Raw genomic sequence first — 5974 nt, forward strand, 5'->3', positions numbered from 1 at the left:
TGCCTCTTTTCATCAAACAGTACACTTGGCGACCATGTTAGTTGATTGTTAGTTCAAACCTATGAAAGGTGACTAAAATATTGTAATTTTATTTTTGTATTTTAACAGAAACTATAGATGAAGAAAGAGCATTTTGTCATTAAAAAACTCGCACACAGACACAATTAGGTTTAACATACTGTGCGAACTAGCAATCTTCATTAAAGTGTGCACTGCTTTACACTAATGCCACACTGAGCTAAGTACGGTGTATGACTTCAGATGCTGGAATGAGAATAGCAGGAGGTGGAGGGTGTGTCCAAAGATTCCATGGATTACAGAGCAGAAAGCATTTTCTTGTAAATTCTTCTAGCAACATCATCACAATAAATCCTCAGCTCAATGCCTGTGTGAAGTGTGCATGTGTGTGTGCAGTGTGTGTCTCTGGGAATGACACAGTACAAGTAGGGAAATAAAGAACTTTTCCATATGTGGCTTTAAAGATAAGTTCTTGTGTTAAGAAAAAGTTAAATACAGGCTTTTGCCACATAATTAGCCCTTGAAGTTTGGTTCTCTTTTCCTTTCTTGTTTTGTGCGACCTCAGTGCTCTAAGTATAAAGAATCAACAACTGGACTTCTTTGGATTTCTGACCAAGCCAGAAAGACAAAATTAAGTAGTAAACGAATTTATCTTCGACAAAAACAGGCACTATACCAAGAACAAGATGAACTTTTTCCATACAGATCTTGCTTAGGTGTGAATTTTTTGTTTCCTCAAGTTAATTATAAAAAAATAAAAAAAAAATTATAAGGAAAACAAAAGTCTTTTGTGCCCCAGACACATTTATGACTAAGGTAATGGAAACTTGAAGTTCCCTTGCAGGTGTTGCTAAATCTTCTATCAGGAACCTTGGGATAAATTGGTAACACTTTATAATAAGTGCACAATATTAAGCATTAGTTAATCATCTGTTAAGCATTAGTTAATGGTTAGTTAATTCTCTCTACAGCATCTACAAAGTATTTCTCATAATCAGTTAATAGTTTTCAAGCACTGCTTTAAACACATGGTGAATAAGCTAATGTACAACACTTTTTATTAATTATGTTTTCATGTTCTGAAACTCATTGATTAATCATTTATAAACACTACTCTGCATCAGTTACAAACCAGTCATTTCAGGATGTTCAATGGTACACAAAATCATTGGTAAAAGGTAAATAGATGGTTAACATACCCTATATAATACTATAAACTCTACATGTACTACACATAGTAGTTTCATATTAGATGTTTTATAAACACTGAATATCAGCGTTACATCAGTCAGCTGCTATATCTTAACAGATGTCTTACAATACATTTATAACTGTCACTTAAAGGCTGCCAATGCTGTAACTCTATGCTGTAACTCACTATCGACCAACTTCTTTTTCGATAGATTATCTATAAATACTCATAAATACCTTAATAAACTTATTTAGGAAGTTACAAACCATTTGCTACTTGTTAGTAAAGTATCTTGAGTGAGCCCATCTAAAGTATATACCTTACAACCTATTTATAGATGTGGAAGTTTTTAAAATAAATCACAACACACAGGGTAGATCCAGAACGCACTGTATTTTTAAGATGCCAATCACAGAAATATCAGAACAATGCTTACAGATTGGACACACAAATGTTGATACAAAAATAAAAAGTGTCATAAACTATCAGCCAATATTTGAGGTAATACAGAACACGGCTGGATGCAAACTATAAGACCTGTAGCTCTTTACATAAACTTTTCAAATAACATTTTCGAAAAGAAAAAAAAATAGCAGTAGCAACATTAACTTTTAGAATTATCTGTATTTTTTGGAAATGTCATATATCAGTCTCCCCAACGTACCATTTTTGTGCTTTTTTGCGAGCCACTCGTTCCACTCAATAACTGTAAGGTGTTCTGACAGTAGTCTATCATTTCTGTTACCCCTGAGTCTCCAGATTTCCTCCTTGTAAGACCTCCAGGCTCTCTCCAGATGTTGGGTATGGGCACCTGTAGGAGGGTCAACAAACCACCTGCTGTGTACAGTATAGTGTTCATACCCTAAATTTGGGAGTACACGATAGGCCCGCCATTCATCACTTACCACTGAGGAACCAATCCGGACATAAAGGGTAATCACAGGAAAAGTGACAAAAGTGACTCTCATCAATCACAACAAACTCCCTTCGGCCACCAATCTGCTGACCTGTACGACGTCTCAATCTTTAAACTGCAGCCACACATACCCTCCTTATTTTTTTGGACATTTTACTAAGTGTTGTTGTACTCCCTGCAATGGTGTCATCTATCATGTCAATTTGACGTAATCGCAGACCCTGAGAAAATCTTGAGAGAAAAAAAAACATCCTTACAAAGAGTAATTTAAATCTATTTCGTTATTTTTTTCTGTAGTGTTTAAGCTCACCTGTAGATAAATTGCATCCAGCATTGAAGTGAGACTTTAGAACGGCTGAAAAGTGACTTGTGTCTGACGGAGGTTTGTTTGACGTGTCCACCATGTGCTGCTCCACGACAGATCCTATTTTAAAAATAGTAACATGAAATATGTATGTTTAATTATATGCAAAAAGTATTTGTTTAAACTAAACTTAATGTGCACTTGCAGACAAATTTTGTCATTCCTTGTTTTGTTTAATTGTAGCCTTCAATTTACCATTGTGTCTTTTTATCAAATAAGAAAAATGTGATAAAAGGGACTCTGTGTAGTTGTAATGTTAATGACAAGTCTTTAAGGTGATAATCTAACTGACTTCACTTGCTTTAATTTGCCAGACCACACGCTTTAAATGACACCACTGTTAGCTCTGTTGAAAACGATGTGCCGGGAGTCCGCTGTTCTCGCCGGCTCTAATAATCCTCGACCTCGCTGTCTGCTATGGAGCTGGCGGGTCACAGACGTCTCTGAAAACGTCGGAGCACGTTTGGAAATATATGATATCTTGATAAATCGAGCAGATATTTTAAGTTTACACAGCTACATTCTCGCTTGAAAATAACTTAAAAGTTTATTTTGTGACCCAGAAAGAGTAATATTTAAAAGTTTTTAGCCCCGCTCGTCCGCCATTGCCGCGTTTGAGTTTTGGACAAAATGCATTCTGGGATACTGTATTTAGCTGTACCAAGTCCACACAAGTCACCACCGATGCATGCTCGATAAAACGGGCGGAGCGAGAACACATCCGGGACTTTTTCGCGTTCTCGGCTTGATGCGTACTTCGAATTGGAACAGTACTTGGTCTCTGACTGATGACGTATCACGAGTACACGAGAACGCAAGTACGCACAAGTACGCATAGTGAGAAAGGCCCCTGGAGTCATGGCTTCCTCTGTTAACATGACAAGCCCAGACCGATCTACAGGTGTTCTGGGAACCCATCCTACCTGACAAACCATCCTACCCGTTGTTTCTACGCATGCGCACAACACGAAATTCAGTGGCGAACCGTCCTACCTCTGTGAATATAAGCTACAAACATACTCTGACGGGTAAAATTATGTGCCAAACCATCCTACCTTTGTAAATGTGATGTACAAGCATACTTTAACAGCTATAATTAAGTGGCAAATCGTCCTACCTTTGTTAATATGGGCTAGAAGCATAATTTTACACCTAGAATTCAGTGGCAAATCATCTTACCTTTCCGACGGGCAGTGTTGGTCAAGTTACTTGAAAAAAGTAATCAGTAATTAATTACTGATTACTTCCCCAAAAAAGTAATCCCGTTACTTTACTGATTACTTATTTTCAAAAGTAATTAATTACTTAGTTACTTAGTTACTTAGTTACTTTTTAAAAACATGATTTACAACCTGAATAGGTGATAAAGCTATAGATCTTTCAGCCCAATTCTATTTTTTCTACATAATCCATCATACAAAATGTAATCAAATGGAAAAGTCTCTTTTAAAACTTGTTTTGTTAGTTTTAATCTTTTAACTTTATGCATGAAGCAAAATTTTAATTACATGCACCATTCTCTGACTTGAAGAAATTAGTTTAACATTTAAACCTATTTTCTGCACATTCCAGCACATAATAAATATATATATTTTATTTATTTTTTTATTTTTTTGTGTTTACACTCACTCTTTCAGATGCAAGTAAAACACAGCAGAAAATAAATAAAGTCAAAGACTAGCGGTCCTTTTGCTCTATTTTCACCTGTAAAGCAGGAGTAGAGTAGGCGGAGGTTTATCCTGGTGCAGGTGTGCCGCAGCGGTCAGTGGAAGGATACCGCAGTTTCTCTGTGAGTTTCTCATTACGTCGTAGCTACTCGGTGCTTGCTCGGAAGTTTAGGGGTTTTTTTTCGCTGTAAAAAGAAGTTTTCTTCCCACGCACAGCGGACACTAATGTTTTTGTCACTTTTTACGGAATCAAACTCAAAATAAGGTCAGTACTTCCACGCTTTAAACGCTGCACGCTCATACTCTCTCCGCACTCGATATATGATCCATTATTGATCTGCACACAGCTGTTGTCACGAACATCACACTCGCTTACGTCACTGTCATGAGACATTCTCGCAAGAAAATCACGGTTTTAGTAACGCAGTAACGCAGCGTTCCTACGGGAAAGTAACGGTAATCTAATTACCGTTTTTGCAATAGTAATCCCTTACTTTACTCGTTACTTGAAAAAAGTAATCGGATTAAGTAACGCGTTACTGCCCATCTCTGCTGACGGGTATAAATACGTGCCAAACCATGCTACCTTTCTGAATGTCACCTACAAGCATACTTTAACAGGTAAAATGAAGTGGCAAACCATCCTGGCTTTATGCATGTGAGCTACAAGCATACTCTGATGGGCAAAGTTAAGTGGCAAACTGTCATACCTACTTACATTTGTGCTGGAATTACTCTGTGACAGCAGAAATGTGCATAAACTACTTACGGTAGGACGTTTTGCCAAAGTAGGACGTTTTGTAGTGGTGGGCGGATCGATCCAAATATCGATAGTATCAATCCCAAGTCGGCATCGGTATCGGATTGATACCAGCCTGGTGAGATCGATTCTTTACTTTGAGTTCTGCTTGTTTGCTATGCTGTGCTTTCGGCAAAAACGAAACAACCAGGTTGCTGGACTCAGCGCTCCTGTGTCAGCGGAGAGCAGGCACACTTTGCTCCCTCTCCCCCACTCTTATGTTTCGGTGTTGTACTGACACGTCACGTGACTTAGACACTTTGGAGGTTGTTAAGTTGTTTACATATTAATTATATTTTTTTTGCTTTTGTTTTTGTTATTGAGAATTTTAATTGTAATTTTTGTATTAGATTATCAACAGTATTTGTTTTAATTTGTTTACTGGTTTGTGTGCACTTAAGATTTAAAAAAAAAAAAAAAGATTGCCACCACGGCAGACCCGATGGCATTTTCATGCTTCGCAGCATCATTTATTCTTACATAATCACACGGTTGCTGTAACAGTACATTCAACGGCTTCAGCTCTCCCGCTGGCAGCCGTACACATCACCACCACCAAACCTGCAGCGGCATCGCAGAACACGCCCTGCTACATACCACCTCGCCCGCTTCACCTCACCCAGCGAGCAGGCGAGGGACCATCGGTGCCCCATGCCCCAGCCCAGCGACGGGGAAGTGTCCACTCTGGCGGTCGCCCGCGCCTCCAGCGGAAGCCCCGGAGCCGGCCTGATGGCCACCCATATGGCAAGCAGCCATATGGGTGGCCATATGCAAGCTCTTCACTTGCATATGGCCATATGCAAGCTCTTCACTTACATACCCACCACGGAGGCCGTGGAGACTGTCAGAAAACGACTACAAGAACACAGCTCCTTGGAAGACAGGACAAACTTCACACCCGATCAGATTTGCACACTGTTAGACCTCTGCCTCACCACTACATATTTCAAATACAACGAAGGCTTCTACAGACAAAAACCTGGCTGTGCCATGGGCTCCCCCGTGTCACCTATTGTAG

The 5974-nt window shown here is 39.0% G+C and overlaps 1 pseudogene; it reads right to left on the reverse strand.

Moving 5' to 3' along the window:
• Window positions 1–1827: 1827 nt before the first annotated feature.
• Window positions 1828–5697, reverse strand: LOC148106438 (uncharacterized; annotated as a pseudogene).
• Between the last annotated feature and the right edge of the window lie 277 nt (window positions 5698–5974).

The sequence above is a fragment of the Neolamprologus brichardi genome, chromosome 1, assembly GCF_056152115.1.
Source record: "Neolamprologus brichardi isolate AB-2024 chromosome 1, ASM5615211v1, whole genome shotgun sequence".
NCBI lineage: Eukaryota > Metazoa > Chordata > Actinopteri > Cichliformes > Cichlidae > Neolamprologus > Neolamprologus brichardi.